Source organism: Lissotriton vulgaris, chromosome 1_1 (genome assembly GCF_964263255.1).
Source record: "Lissotriton vulgaris chromosome 1_1, aLisVul1.2, whole genome shotgun sequence".
Classification (NCBI taxonomy): Eukaryota; Metazoa; Chordata; class Amphibia; order Caudata; family Salamandridae; genus Lissotriton; species Lissotriton vulgaris.
This window is the reverse complement of record NC_141685.1, coordinates 426,231,127-426,247,569: the sequence shown is the minus strand read 5'-3', so window position 1 is coordinate 426,247,569 and position 16,443 is coordinate 426,231,127.

Below are 16,443 nucleotides of genomic sequence, written 5' to 3'. Positions count from 1 at the left end.
TGTACCATAAATACCCAAAATGTATTTTTCTGTGAAATCAACTTCTACTTGTCTTATACTTTAATGCACCACACCAGCTAACTTTGAATAATGGCCATAAGGAGTTGACTTTCCCCCTTTCATTGCTCTATGTTGCCCATAGTTGATTTTGCAATTGGATTAGATCAGATGGGGTGCGCAGCTCACAAAGTCCAGTAAGTCAGAGTAGATGAAAAAAGTCACTTCTTTATTTAGTAATTGATTACCTTTAAGAACATTCCATGTTCATTTATCAGCCAACGCGTTTCGCTCCCATACGGACAGCTTCCTCAGGGCTGAAAACAAATTGAAAAATATATGACAATCATATACAAAGCTTGACACACATGAAACAAAATGACAAGAAAAAGACAGCACAAAGACACGCCATTTAAAAAAAACAACTGTTAACCAACACCTTTTGTTGCCGCAAATATGTAACCTAATAGTACCACATACACTTTAAACAAAAAAACACCACGTACATTCTTGACCAAACAACATACATATTGAATAAATTAAAATCTGTTTGGGCCTAACAACTCTCGCTGGTCTAACTCACGATAAAAGACACTGCAAGTCATTCGAATTCATTTTCAATTGAAATCATCATAGCTGAATAACCTTATCACTGATAGGTTTGTTATGTTTAGTAATTCAGCACCAATCATAATCGAATTATGTTCGCACTGTGAGTCACATTGTGAAACCAGTGCTGCTGAAATGCAGTGCCAAAACAGTAGGAGAAGAGAAGAGGAAGAAACAAAAAGAGGAAAAATCAAAGGTAGTTAAAGAGTAGGTGAGGGGAACCCATTCTCCAGATCCGATCGTCTTTACACAATTGCTTACAAAAATGAATGAGGTAAGTGTATCTCTAGTCACCGCGTATTTATTCAAAAAGTAACAGCGCTCGCTGTGCCGTAGTGCCTATTCCGGACAGCTCAAGAGTTTCCGCAGTCACCTAATGGTTCATGTGAAAAAACAAAAAAACTTAAGCCCAAGTTATCCAGAGAGTCATACTGATCATGAAGTCATTGTCTAATGTGTCCACAGATTATAAGGCAACAAGGTGTACTGAAGAACAAAACGCTGGGGTGACCTTCTAGGGAAAGAGACAATGGGACAATTATTGCAACATGTTTCTTGTATTAAAAATCCCAGGCATTAAGGACGCACCTATTATATCCAATGGAACCTCTCTCGATTTCACAATCAATTCGAAGGCAATAGTCTGAAGATGGTCAGGTCAATAGCTCCGTAGTTTCCTTAAAAATATCATTAGGAACAAAAAGTGCGGGTATATTAGAAATAAACTCAACCTGGCACAACATAAACCAATGCGAGGTCTACACTGGTCAAGGTCATTATAATCTACCATTCAATAACACACCTGATCTCAGGTTGTCGCCGCCACAGGAAAGAATTCACCAGTTTAGGTTGGAGAGTATGAAGAGCGTCCCATCAATTCTGCATCTGTAATAATAACTGAAAAATAGCCCATATGAAATAACTACTATGGTTCCGGATTTGAAAATAACATTTCCCACAGGAAAATTGGATGTGCACAAAAATGACAATAAAGTCAACAACTGATCAGACTCTCCCAATTGTGGGATCCTGAGGGCGTATGTTTCCCAGGAACGCACCTGTGATAATCACTGAATTGGTCCAAGGTGGAAGATCAAAAAGCGATCCGTACTGCTAAAGGTTGATCAGACTCAGAGGAAGCACAGAGAACCAGTGTCTGTGGTAACAAAGCCAAAGACAAGGCGTAATGGTTTAAACCAAGGTGATTACATTAATCTGAAATAACTGCGAAAATGGGGGGCAGGCGATAGCTCTAAAAACGACACAGAGTTTGTCTTTCTTCAGATGGACTGGTGCTAGTAGCAAGCATTTAAACACATCACATACCTATATCAAATTCATCAGGCCCCTCCCGACGGCGACTGCCGGTTAGTAAGGCCAGGTGTATTGCATCGCGACCCTTAGATTCAGTAATCTGCAGATAAAAAAATCTAGTCAAGCAATCGGAACAAGAATACATTCCGATTTGTGACAGGGTATATTTCCTATTGCTATTCAGAATATAGTGTGGTTACATTTAAACAGCATGTCAAAAATAGTCAGCAAGGGTCCCCAAGACTACATGTCCCATAATTCCACCATAGGGAACATGGTAGGGCCCTGCATGTAGCAGAATGTAACATTAGTTGCGCGTTCCCAATATCAACCAGATATCATAAAAACCTGCCGCGCTACCGGCCATCAGGGAGATTAGTCTATAAGATACTAAAACTGGAATATTACAATTCAATCCAAAGTAAGGTCAGCCTATATTTACAAAACGATGGGCTATAGTAGTATCTACTTAGCTGTGTTGTGTTCCCCAAATTTAAAGACTGGACCAGATTAAAAAATGCAACCAACGACCAAGCTACCAAAGCCAATCGAGTGGTGAACAGAGCTCCGCCGACAATGCTCGCCAAAAAGCTTTCAGACGAAGTCTATGAAAGAACTGTAGTAATTCCAACTGGATTTCAAATAGACATGTTTTCTCAGTTGGTACAAAGCTGAGTCCCTTGGTCAAAAGAGAGATCTCAGCGATAGACAACAAATGATTAGACAAATTGAAAATGGGGATAATCTCTGATGTACTTGAACCAACCCTTTCTATTGCGGTGGTCCCCATTGATAAAACGTCCGACGTGGCTGTCTCTCTCCTGCTTGAAGGTTCCACTGTGGAGGTGAATTCGCCGGTGGTGGTGCACGTGTCTTCCCTTTGCCCCTTCCCCCACGGCCACCCTGTTCTAAAAAAGGCCCAAAATTCCCATTTGAGGGACCAGGACGAGGACGAGCATTGGTGTTCACATCAGACTCATCCGCTGAACTCATCGAGGAATCCGAGAATGTGACTGGATTATTCCTCTTGAACCGTCCCCATGTGGGATAGTTCTCCGAGTATTGTCTTGGTTGAGTGAAGAATTCATCGGGCAGATAAGGGTGAAACCGAGTCTGCCAAAATTACTTATATCTTTCTGAATCTTATTTGTCTTTTTATTCCATTCAATCTTCTCAAATTCATCGATGGTTTTAGTGACTTTCTCAAGTGCTGCCTTAGCATCAGCCACTACATTTCCTTCTGATAGACTTTTCTCTAAATCTGCAATAATTTCTAGCTCTTTTTTGCTATGTTTCATGGCAGTATCGATACCATGTACTAGCCAGTGACGTGAGCATGTTACACCGATTTGGCTAAACCCTTTTCTAAACTTCGGGTCGTTTGTAAATATCACAGGTAAATTTCGCACCTGTAGACCCATCGGAATCACGTATTTTATCAGATAGCGCCCTCAGGAATGTCCACAGTCCTTCTTCATTTTTGACTTTACTTCTATTTAAATGCAGTATGTTTGAGTCCTGTTCACTCCCGTCGAATTCGAGAGGCAGTAAACAATTTGCGGTAAGTGGGTGCGGTGGATTTTGTTCCTCCCTTTTAATAATGATGCTTTGCTAATGTAGGACTATACACCTGTTACTTGTTTTTTCCCCGTTTTCGAACTGTGGATGTGTGCAATGAGGAAGATACACTTTGGGCAATTTTCATCGTAAACTGGCTATTTGTTAGCTTATACCCTGGGGTCTCTAGGCATCTATAATCGAGGGCATTTTACAAGATGATATTATACCAGCATTTACTGCCCGTGAATTGAATTGCATTTCACACGCGGCATGAAAAAGTCTCTGTGCCCTAAGTACATTTTATCATAAGTTCATGGGTTACTTAATGATGCAACGCGAGTTGGATGCATAATATATTCTGTATCCTCATTAATCCTGAGCAGTTGGTTTGCAACAAGCTCATTAACTTATTTTAACTTCTGGACTAAAACGATAATTTACAGACTCTGTTCGTGTCTGTAACTCTAAACGCTAGGTTATGAAAATCACTATTGGTCTTTTTTCAAAATTGACTTTGTCAGACATGGGATGTTTAAAACTACCTGTTTGCTCATGTCACTGGTCTTGTGGGACACACCCTGAGATTAATATTCAACTTAATGATATTGACTGAAATCTTTTTCTCTCTCTAAGCTAATTGCCGGGTGAGAATGATTAATGAAGATTGACTCTTCGTTCTTTGCCTGTATTTGTTGCTTGAACACGAAGCATTGAAGTTAATACTCTACTTCGTACCTCGAACTATCATTTTTAAGTAAGTGGTAAACCTCATGAGTCTGGATGATGCCCTCACAATTTTGGACAGTCTGGTTCAATAAGTCCTTTTGTTCACAGCCATTTGAACTTGAATTTCCTTGAGAGCGTTTCTACATTGACTGACTTCGCTTGCACAGTAATTTTTAACACAGGTGATTCTCGAATTTTTTATATTAACTGCTTTTGGTGCTGGCATCTATTTTCACGTGAGAGGTGGACTGCAAGACCTTTTTTGTTTTCTTTTTCTTTTGGTGAGCTTGGTTCATTTTCTATACCACAACACTACGATCTATTTCCTTTTCCTTCCTTTTTTCTTCTCCCCTTTTTCTGGTCTCATGTTTCTCCTAGGGAGTCCAAATAGTAATTGTTTGACAAAATATATTTGTATTTTCAGAAATTGTTTGACGCTCAGTGAACATATTTTGTCCTGATGATGACCGCACAACTTAACCGCGGCTGAAACGCCGTTGACGCAAATGTGGCCAACCAATTTCAAAGGACACATAATTTTCTGTATATGTTGTACCTTTATTGTAACACTTGTTTGTTGTTGTTTGCCACCTTGTCTGGTCCCAATGTAATGTATTGTTTTGTATACCAGCAATTATTTATCTGAGCGTGTCTATTCAATTCTATACAATTATATTAAAAACTTTTAATACTTTTCTACAATTTGTTTATTTTTTGCCCTATTCATGGTTCTCCCTTCTTGTTCCTCTCTTCTTTTTCCATAATTAATTGAAATTTATATGTATGTGAATTGATATTTTTGTATTGTTGAGTTATTGTTTCCTGAACTATTGTTAGGATTATATATTGACTACCCCCGGTTCAGGCTAGTGGGTTGCCCTGTAGCTGTTCATGATAAACTAATTTCAAGCATCATTTAGAAAAAGGCCATTGTGATTATTCAATGTGCTCGAATGCACAAACGGGTCTTGCTTCGTAATCGTAACCATGGAGATATTTCCGAGGAGCGCGCACGCGCAGTGTCTCCAAACCCAAACACATATGCTCATGGTTTTTGAATAGTCTATGAGTAGGTTTTTTAAGTGTTCAGAAATTTTGGCGCTCAACTTCTCACGGTAAAGTATTAGCTTGTCGTATTGTCTTGGTAGGTGCTTCTTGGCCAGAGGAAAACCTTAACCTCTGCAAAGAAAAGAGGTACAGGAACCTCCCTCTTATTCTAATTGGGCAGGGATCCAGAGCACACTATATTTAGATAAATGATATTATCATGTTAACGTATTCCTTCATTTGGGATAGATCACACCAAACGTAAATTTTCAATAGTTTTATTCATAGCAGTGTTCACCTCTTGGGAATCACTGTACCTGTCACTCAAGCCTACACGTGTTTCATCACAGCATGTGGCTGTGACTCTTCAGGGCTGATCTTAATGATCAAGGCGCGTGGTCGGGGAACCGGTGATAATTCCAACCCGGTCCTTATTGGGTGGTTTATTACTTTTCAAGAACGCGGCACCAGATGGTAGCTCCGGTTGCCGGAAAATAGCTTGTACGGTGTATCGGTTTTACACAAACAATTTTTTAGTAGAACAAGGCCGTGTTCAGCCCGTATTTACACCTCGTTAGGCGTCGGTCTCCAAGTGCGGGAACCCGCCTTGATCATTAAGATCAGCCCTGAAGAGTCACAGCCACATGCTGCGATGAAACACGTGTAGGCTTGAGTGACAGGTACAGTGATTCCCAAGAGGTGAACAGTGCTATGAATAAAACTATTGAAAATTTACGTTTGGTGTGATCTATCCCGAATGAAGGAATACGTTAACATGATAATATCATTTATCTAAATATAGTGTGCTCTGGATCCCTGCCCACATATGCTCAAGGTGAGACGGTCAATTCGTCCAAAATACAAAAAGGAGGGGGGGAGTAAAAAACCACCTGTGGCATTGAACTACTGCCACCCCACAACCGCCCCAAGAACTACTGGGCGCTATATTTGGAAAAGTGCACTACACAGGGGACCCCGGGCCATCGTGTGACTGACGTGATGCAGGCACCAGGGGGGTCACAGGACGACGTGACACGACACACTGACGGGGGCCATGATCAGGGAGTTGCCGGCGGGGGTCACCGACTCCACACAACTGCAGATTGTCAATGGTGGGTTCTGGGGACTTCGTGGGGGACGGGTATTTTTTGCTTGTCAGTAATATCAGACATTTGGGAATCAGTGTATTTCTGTATCATATTCATATCAGTGCTGGAAAACAAATGTGTTGCTCTTTAAATGTACATGCCGACTCTATGAATCTTGATTGTATATTTTTGAAATACCAATAAAGACATTTATGGAAAAAAAAAGTGATAAAAAAAAACAAAAAAACACCTGCGGCACGAATAATCTGCATCTCAACTAGAAATTCCCAAACTGCGATTGCACCAAAGTATATGCCCTGGAAGCACCTAAGAACTAAGATGGGAAGTTGAAAACAGGAGAGCAGGATGTATAGAAAAAGGGGGGATGTCGGGAGCAAATTTAATTAGGACAGAGGAAGATTAAAGCCACTATCATTTGTATAAGTACAGAGTGGATAAGGGCACAAGTAGATTGTAGCAAAAAGCCTTATGAATCACATTGCAGGTGTAGAGAATGATGGCATTATAGAGCAAAGGAAACAGGTTCATGCTCATTATCAGTTCTTCATTGTATGACTTAAGTTTTAAACCGTTCACTTAATATTGCGTAGTTCCATTTCTACAGAAATGACATTAAATGTGACTAATTTATCATTGTCAGGTGTTGAAGCCATCCTCTACTTGTATGATGTCAATGTCAGTTTAAGTATTCGTTCAGAAATAATGCATTTCATGATCAGTGTTAAAACCGTTTTGGATGCTTCTGAGTTTGAAAAACCATTTGGATTCGCTTTGTCTGAGATGGAGTTCTCGATTTCCACCTCTTACTGCCGCTTCCACATGTTCCAAGGCATGAAACCAGAAATTGGGTTAGCCTCCATGGTTTTTCATGAAATGATCAGTGAGGGGATATCTAGGGTCATTATTAATCACTGCTCTTCTGTGTTCCTGTATTCTGGTTTTTAAGCTGCATTTAGTACTGCCACATTGGCAGCCAATCACATATACCACAAAGGTGGTATTGCAATTAATAACATTCCAAATAGTGTGAATCATTGATCCATTGTAGGAGCAGGTCTTGATTTTATCTACACCAAGATCACAAATGTTACAGGAATTGCATCAATAAAAACCATTTGGTTTTGGTGGCAGCCAAGTTGTCGCCTTCTTTGTGTCTGTCACAACATAGCTTGGACAGAGATCATTTCTCAATGTCCTTCCTCTCCTGTAAGCAACTGAGGGGTTGGATCTAACAACAGTTTGCAGGTTGGGTATTTCACCCAGAAGGTGCCAATTGTTTTTTAGAATCCTAAAAATTGCATTGCTGCGCCTTGGTGTATTGTGTGACAAACCTTACATTAGAGTTACTGCTTTGGGACCTGGGCCTGGCTCTTTTGTGCTAGTGTGGACTGTCTTGATATTGATCGCACCCTAGTCTCTGCTACATCGAGTACCTTCATGTCATATCCTCTTGCCGCGAATCTGTTTTTGAACTGTTGAATGTTGGCACTAAACATGTCCTTCTCACTGCTATTGAATCTCACACGGACTATTTCCCCATAGGGGATATTTTTTATGGTTGAACTGGCATGTGCGCTAGCTGCGCAGTCTCTTTGCGGTAATGGGTTGTCTGGATGTGACGATCTTTCACGTAGAAATGGGGGTCGAGGAAGTTTATGCACTCCTTACTGTATTCAATTGTAAGTTTGACATTTAGTAAGTTGTTGTTCAGGTAGTCAAAATATTCAAGTAGTTGTACCTCCGATACAGACCACAAGAAAATTATGTCGTCAATGTACCTCCCCCAGAACACAATATAATCAGTCCAGGGGGAGGCACATCTGTTCCAGGCACGGACCAGCTCATACCACCCCATAAAGAGGGAGGCCTACGAGGGGGCAAATTTGATTCCCATGGCCATGGCCCTCTTTTGGTGGTGTATTAAAGAAGTCTTTTGGTGGTACCATGAACCATCATCCAAAAAAGAATTTTTTGTCAGGACCAATTGCATTATTTCCTGAACCATACGATTTTGGTCTAGTAGATCCGCTGCCTCCCTGTCTAGGTAAAATTCGGTAGCTTTAAGACCAAATTCATGTAAGATGCATGTGTATAGGCTAGTTACGTCAAGAGTCACAAAGAACAAATCATCAGACCATTCAAAATCTTGGAGTTTTGACAGGATGTCTTTGCTGTCTTGGATATAAGATGGAAGGTCCAAGACATGTTTATTTAGTTTCAAATCAATAAATTCAGATAGGCCTTCTGTGGCTGAACCCACTCCTGAGATTATAGGTCTCCCCGTGGAAAAATCCCCCGGTTTGTGAATTTTTGGGAGTATGTACATACAGGGAAACCTCAGGTTTTCGATCTTAAGGTATCTGTATTCTAGATCACTTAGAAGACCCATGTCTCTCCACTCAATGAGCTTAGAATTAATCTCCACTACCAAGTCACTGGATGGGTTGTGGCCAACTCTCTCATAACATTCATGTTCGCTCAGCTGTCTTTCGATTTCCGAGTTGTAATGTTTGATGTTCATTACAACGACATTTCTGCCCTTATCGGCCTCCCTAATGACAATTTGTTTGTCATTTTGTAGTTGCTTGAGGGCCCCCCTTTCTCCTGCAGAGAGATTGTGTTTCAAATAACGATGGTCACTACTCTGTGTTTCTAGTTTGTAGAGCTCATTGCTCACACGTGTAGTGAACAGGTCAATGTTACGATGTTATGTGGTCTGTGTGAATCTTGATTTTGGACGTAGTCCACTGTCAATCCTAGCATTCTCACTCATGTTCGGTCCCTCCCGAATTATGTCAATCCCCACCTCAGATTCATCACCCAAAGATGCCAAACATTGCAAATTCTTCACTTCTGCTATGGTCATATTAGCAATACCCGAATTTCCCCCAGTAACCACATTGTTTTGCGCTTTGTCACTGTAAAAATCTTTTAATTTCAATATTCTACAGAATTTAGAGAGGTCCACATTTAGCCCTACCCTTCCTGGGTAGGGCTAAAGCCCAAACCCTTGACTTTGAAATTGGGCCGACATGTTTTCTAATTCTCATTGTTTATATGGGTTAGACTTGTCCCCAGTATAGTGCTATTCGCTCGTGGAAAAATGATCAAATTCTCATAAATATGATTTAGGAGTATAATGTTATTTGAATTATGAAGTCTTTCCAATACTGGCCTATTGTTCAATATTTTATCCTTTAGTTCAGGTTTGGAGGATTGTATGATTTATTGCAACTGTCTGAGTACACCAACCTATTCCTGTTGTGTCTTTATGGCCACAGTTTACTTCTAAATGGCTCAATACTTTGCAAAGACCCATAAACTTGAAACACAAGATGTATGTACATTGATACTTGTAGCATAAAGTTAGTAGGAGTCTGCATTCGCCTCATAGCCAGCGCCCGCGGACCACTCCCTCTTGTGAGGCCACTCTACTCTTTTTATCAAATCTCTCCATATTTGTTAGAGGGGAGATTTGAGGGGAGGTTATCACTGCATTTTCTTTTGAAATGTATCTTTTAGTGGGGAAGAACTCTTTTTAGACAAGCATTTGCAATGCAAACAGTCTTGCCTTTGGGACCTTATATGTATTTACCTATGCAGTACATTAGCCTGGGTGCTGAAACATCTACTGTTCTTTACCATGGAGGGAAAGTAAGCACCAAACTGCATGACACACCAGGTATGGGAACACATGGAGTGAAATATTGCATCTCAGTGAGAAATGGTGTAGTCCAAAGCTCTGTTTTTAATATACAATCAGGACCTTTTGTGGTCATATAACTTAAAAAACAAGATTTGAGAGAAATGTAATTGTCTACTAGTGCTTGTGGAAGACAATTTCTATGGACGGAATCTAAAGAGTTCTAAAGTGATTCTGGTATTTTATTGACCTCTGCTGGTTGTTTCTATCAAGACAGTTAAATAGAGGCAGTTGAACAGAAAAATAATGTCCCTAAGTGGAAGCAGACAAGTCCTAGGGCTGATCTCCAGAGCCCACAAAGTACATACATATATCAGTAAATACTAAAGAATATACAAGAGGTCCCGAATGCTCGACCTAAAAATCCTCCTCTGCTTCTTCTATGATAAGGAGGATTTTCCTGTCTCTTAAAAAAAACGAGGTCACCGTAGCAATGCCCTTCAGGGATCCAATATGGCAAGATTTATTCCTGAGGGAGTTTGATTTTTTTTTTTAACAAGTAAACAGCTTTCCTGAACGATGTTTTCTTGCTGTTATGATTTATAAAAGAGCTAGTAAATTTAATTCGACGTTGAAGCTAATATTTTATCCAAAAGTTTTCTCATCACTTCTGATTTACTCCAATTCAAGTTGTTCCTCTTTAAAACCTTTCTTAGACAAATCAAGGCTGTCACCACCACCCACTGGTAGCACCAAAATAATCCAATCCCAATTGACGGGCACAAGCACAGCACTAGAAAATATTTTCCTGAAGGGTTATAGTCTTTTCCACGTCAAGGAATTCCCAAAGTGAAGGAAAAAAAATAAATCCTCTTGTTCCATTGACTCTATCACTTGCGATCTCACAGGCGCTGTCGCCACAAATGGTGCTATAGCTACAACTGGCACTACTGTTACAGTTACAGCTCCCTTATCGCTCCTCATCAGCCTGCTCCACCAATGGTTTTATCCCCAGTGTTGCCCCACACTTCCTAAGAACCATCTGCCCGTCTCACCATTCATTAGCCACCCACTGTAGGATTGGTGGGAACGTATGTGAAAATTTCTGCCTATCCCCAGCGGCGCCCGGACCAAGGGCAGGCCTGTCTGAGCCCATCAGAGGCCGGAGGAGTCCGGGCTGGGCCACCCCTCTAAGTCATTGAATTTGAGGCTATATTTTCAGAACTTGTGACCTGTGTGGGTGTGTAGTTGTTAGATTATCACCTGTGAACGGACTCCGCCACAATGAGCAAGCGAAGAGTAAACAAAGGCCAGGGGGTTGTAGGCACTCTCAACACTTTTCTTCAGAGGGACGAATCAGTGCTCATAAATGAAATTAAACTCACGGATCGGAGGCTGTCACTGGAGCCTGTACCCCCTCATACTAGACTTTCTATGACGCCTATGCTTAATGAACCTTGTGTGTTGACTAATAACGAGGTATCTTCCTCACGGTCTGATTCTATGCAACACGATACAGAAGATCATTTAGTGAATATTGTGTCCTCGCCATCCTTTGAGATGGAACTCTGCTCTAATAGGCCTACAAAGTTGTACCCTGGGAGTTGCAGTGCTCTCCCAGGGTTATGGTGATGGCGGTGGAGCAAACAGAGCGTATCCCTGGGACCCTCGTCCAACTAAGGAATCTTGAACAGCAGACTGCCCCCACACACAGTAGCACGGACCAGCGGTCAGGAAGGCAAATAAAACAGGGGGATAGGCAGCATTTTATGCACGGTAGACACGGCTCTCCCTTCTCTGACTGAATCTTCTTCTCTTCCACAAACTTAAATAATAAGTGTGATGATACTCCGCGTGGATCTTTTTCTTGAAGTTTAACTTGATCTAATAAAAGACTTGTGTTTTTAATTTATTATCGATTGAACTTTGTGTGAAATAATTTTTTGTGTGATTCTGCATCACCAAAATTGTTTTATGTATTACATTCCAGCCTTGACAAAGTCTATGGGTAGTTGGCAGTTTTGTCTGAATTGGAATTTTTGTCTGGATTGAATACCCCAAGAGAAAAGAAACAAGAATAATAAAAGAAAAACGCCATTTGAAGATATTCATTGATGTGGACTCTGCTTATTTGTTTGAACTCACTTGACCATTAGAAAGAAAATTTGAGTGAAATGAGACGAGTAGTTGAAAAACTGATTCCATAGATCTAAGGTCTCTACATTGGCCGTTACTGTAAAGAAAAGGGTGTGCTGCATATTTCTTCCGAATTGTCTTAAATTTGTGTGTACAACTTTATTGTTGAAATCATTGGTACTCTTTGGGTAGTGGGTACCGGGAGGATTACAATACCACCCCAACAACAGTGATTAATCTCTTATTGAATATAACTTCTTATGTACACACTGCAAATTGTCTAGTCGATGTGCGATTCCATCTCTTATCTTTGTGTAAGTGAAAACTTCTACCTCTCTTGTTGTCTAATAATCCCACACAAAGTAGCATGGACCAGAGATCAGGAAAACAAAGAAAACAGGTATGAGGCTCCCATTCATGCAATAGTGGTTGACACTGCGTCGTTAGAATGCAAGCCATTACATCGCAAGTCGTTTCGACTTGCTGTAGGGGCGTGCTGGACTTAGGAATAGTATAAATGACTACTCCAACTCCAGCGTGTGCAACAGTAGGGAAGGTGTTGGAATAGTAAATTATACTATTACTTAATTTAGGGCGTGCCCTACAGCGAGTCGTAGAAACGACTTGCGATGTAATAGCTTGTGTTGTAACAACGCGGTCGTTGTAAAGACGGCGTAGTAATTGCATGCATCGTGGAAAATGCAATGTAAACGTTGTTTCCCCTGTAGATATTTGCAAATGCTGAGCAAACTGAATATCCAAGGAATTACATGTTGCTCCTGAATCTAAGAGAACAGACATTGACAATTATTTTCTTTGTTCGGATGATGGGCTATATATTTGATTGCGACATGATGGTAAGTTGTAACTGTGAACACAAAAGAAGTCGAAATGGTGGGCAAATTTCCTAGAGTGAACCCTCTCTCTGTTGAGCCAGCAGCTTTCTAATGACATTGTGGGGATCTTCACTGTAGAAACAGAGTTTGTGATCTCTTTTAGTTTTTATGGCTAGGTAGGACTGTTACTATGGAAATCAATGCATTCATCGATACAATGACATCTCATCCTCATTAATAGAATTGCCCATTCTAAACTCCACATCAACCTCGACTTGCAAATATGAAGTCAAGCAGGGCCTGAGACGTAGGCCTGGAATTTCTGATTGATGGGCCACAGGTGAGCGGGTGTATTGCTGGCAGGCAAACACTCAGGCAGGAAACTCTTAATAAATCCCACAGAGAAGTGCAGCAACATTACAATGGTCAGGTGAGCTCCTAAAACACAATAAAAAGCCAGATGCCACATGAGTTACAACACATAGCCAATCATGACCTAGCACACGTTTGATCACATGCTCACTATGCCGGACATCTAGACACATCATCCATTGGCCACACTGCGTCGATGTGAGGTCGAGATCTACCTTTAGTAACCATTAATTTATGACTCCAAAGGCAGCAACCAACATTCCTCACCATACATGGTAAGCCGGAAACTTTCATACCCTGTTGTGTTTTGTATAAAATAAGGACATATACCGATTGTAGATTTAGACAGTCCTCAGACCTCATTCCTGTAACTGTTCTCCGAGTCGTAATGTTTAATTAAACAAACTGTTCTTGTTTTGCCAAATGCATCTTGCCCTCTGTTTTTTAAAGGATTTCGAACTCAAGCAACATTTTGGCGAGTCAGCCTAGGAAGGATTGGTACCTTGTATAAGCAGCCAAAGGAAGGAGACTGCACCTGTACGGAATCACGCTTGCGCAACAAGAAATGTGGGCAGACATGGCAACTAACTGGAAGTTCTGCTATAACCCCAGGGCGGAGGTCCATCCTGAAGCAGAAGTCACAGAGGGTAAAAGACTACCTTTGAACCTAAAACATAGTCTAAAGCATTCGGCGTATGGTAACTTAGGGAGAAGTCTAAAAAGATAACCTAAGCACATTGCCAATGAAAGGGTCTGGCATATTACCTATTTTATATGTCCTAACTGAATTAGTCATAAGGCTACTTTGCAGGTGTTCACACTAAAGTCAACTCTGTTAGGTATCTGAGTATGCTAGCAAAGGTGAATATAGGACGCTGATGATTCACAGGACGCTGATTTTTGTGACAGCTATCTTGATAGGGCAGAGTTGAAACCTTGCTCTCATATTTTTTTAGTTCAACATTTTCCCAGTGCTAAAGTGTTTTCTTAACAGCCTTAGTAACTGTAAGGAGTTTGGGAGATGCATCGGTCTTGACCCTGGGCATTTCAGGGCGGAATTTAGACATAGGGAGTAACATTGGACCAGGGAAACTGGGCGTAACTTGTGTGTTGCCAAGGAGGGGCCAGTGATTCCAAAGTTATTACAATATGGTTTCTATGATTACCACCTTTGTATAGGAGTGGATACTGGCAGACTATCTAACACACTTAGGAACGTATACCACGCTAGCCTTATCTTGCTAGAGGATGATATGTGATAATATACTAATTTTTTTGACAATATTTATTTCTGTCAACCATTATTAAACTGTATTATTGTATGTGGTGATGTTGCTTTGATTGTTTATTGAAAACTGCATTGAGTGAAAAATTTAGATTGTGCTGATGCTATTTTAACATATTGCATATTTGCGCTATGTGCATTCTTATCTTGTCTTTATTGAAATGCTCGTTCGAACTGTTTGATGTAAAAATCGTAAGCACTTTTCTTCTAGTATGTAATTCGTAAGAGAGCAGAACGTACGATTGCCCCTACAATTAGACAAACAATAACTAGAAACACGTCATTTGAATCAGTTTATCCAAATTACTGAAATTGCCATGGACCCATCATTGAAGCATATGGAAGCTAGGTCCTCCAAACAGATAAAGAGAATTAATACGTTTTGCCAAGTGTGGCTTTCAGACACAAAGGCAGACACATTTCCCTAGCCTAAGGAGGGAACATTTGACACAACTATAATTGAACGCACTAAAACACATATAAAGACTATGAATGCAGGAAAAAAGAGAGATAAAAGAGAATCAGTGTTAGAATTATGGACCATCTTATGAAGAAGTTCAAACTGATAAATCCACAATGCCAATAGCAAGCAAGGTGTTGGTACCGCCCCCACCATATGCAGGGATCAATGTACTCCCACCAGCTCTCACTGTATTAGGATATTTAAACCTAATAATAGTAGATGCTGACGAGCGCCCCTCTGTAAAAAGGTTAGCTAGCTCTAAGCCCCAAAAATTGCATAGCAAGAAAGCTCAGACACCTCCAGCACAGCCCAAGGCCCTACGTAAGGTCCCCATCCACTATGCTCAACACGTGACACTTCAAAGGCAGGTAAAATACACATTCCCACTGGTTCAGGTGAGCGTAAAGTTTCTGGCGGTTCCCGATGGGATATAATGGGAGCTCCAGCCCCCTGCAAACCAATGACAAGGGTGGGTCTACAGGGTTTGCTTAGGTAGCCAAAGAGGAAACGGAGAGGGATTTTGAGGGTGAAGCCATTATAGTGAAAGCAGCATGTAGATCTGAGCAAAAGAAGCACTTACCACCAACTTGAAGTTGGTGGTTATTAGCGATTCCTTAAGGCTGAAGTGCAGTTTTTTTAAAGCTACATGCATTGCATTTAAGGAATAGGTATTTCCAATTCCTTAAATGCAAGAGCAAAATAAGGAATCGCTATTGCGATTCCTTATTTTGCATGTAGGTTTAATGTCATCTACATTGCACTCACCCAAATACCGGTCGGTAACGCAGAAATTCGCCGGTATTTGGCCACCTACACCTGGCCCTAAAGGTTTTACAAAATATGGTTCTGAAGGTGCCTGAATAGCAGCTGGCATCAAAATGGTCATACGTCTAGCATTAATTGGTCTATGTATAGACCAACTATCACCAGAACTAGGAACTTGTAGTAGAATCCTAATGAAAGACCTGGCTATCTACTTGTAGGGCAGACCTCAGCTTGGCTAAATCTGCTAATGAGGCATCTTGGCGATCCATGTCGCCCAGGTGAGAACAATACCTGTGATTTGCCTTCTAACAAGACATCTAGGTATCATCATTAACTATTGAGCTGGTATCTTGAAGAAGCAATGACGAGCCCTCTCTCCAACTTCCTATGCTTCATGATCTCTAATTTAGATTGCTCAGAGGACAATAAGGGTGGGTTTGAAGGGAGGGGAATGAGAAGGGTGAACTAGCAACCTTCTTGAACTCTCCTTTCTGCTGGAAGCTGTATGTTTTTGAATATGTCATGCTGTTGTCTGCCATTTGGGAACATACTGAAGTATACAAAATATGCTTTCAGAATGC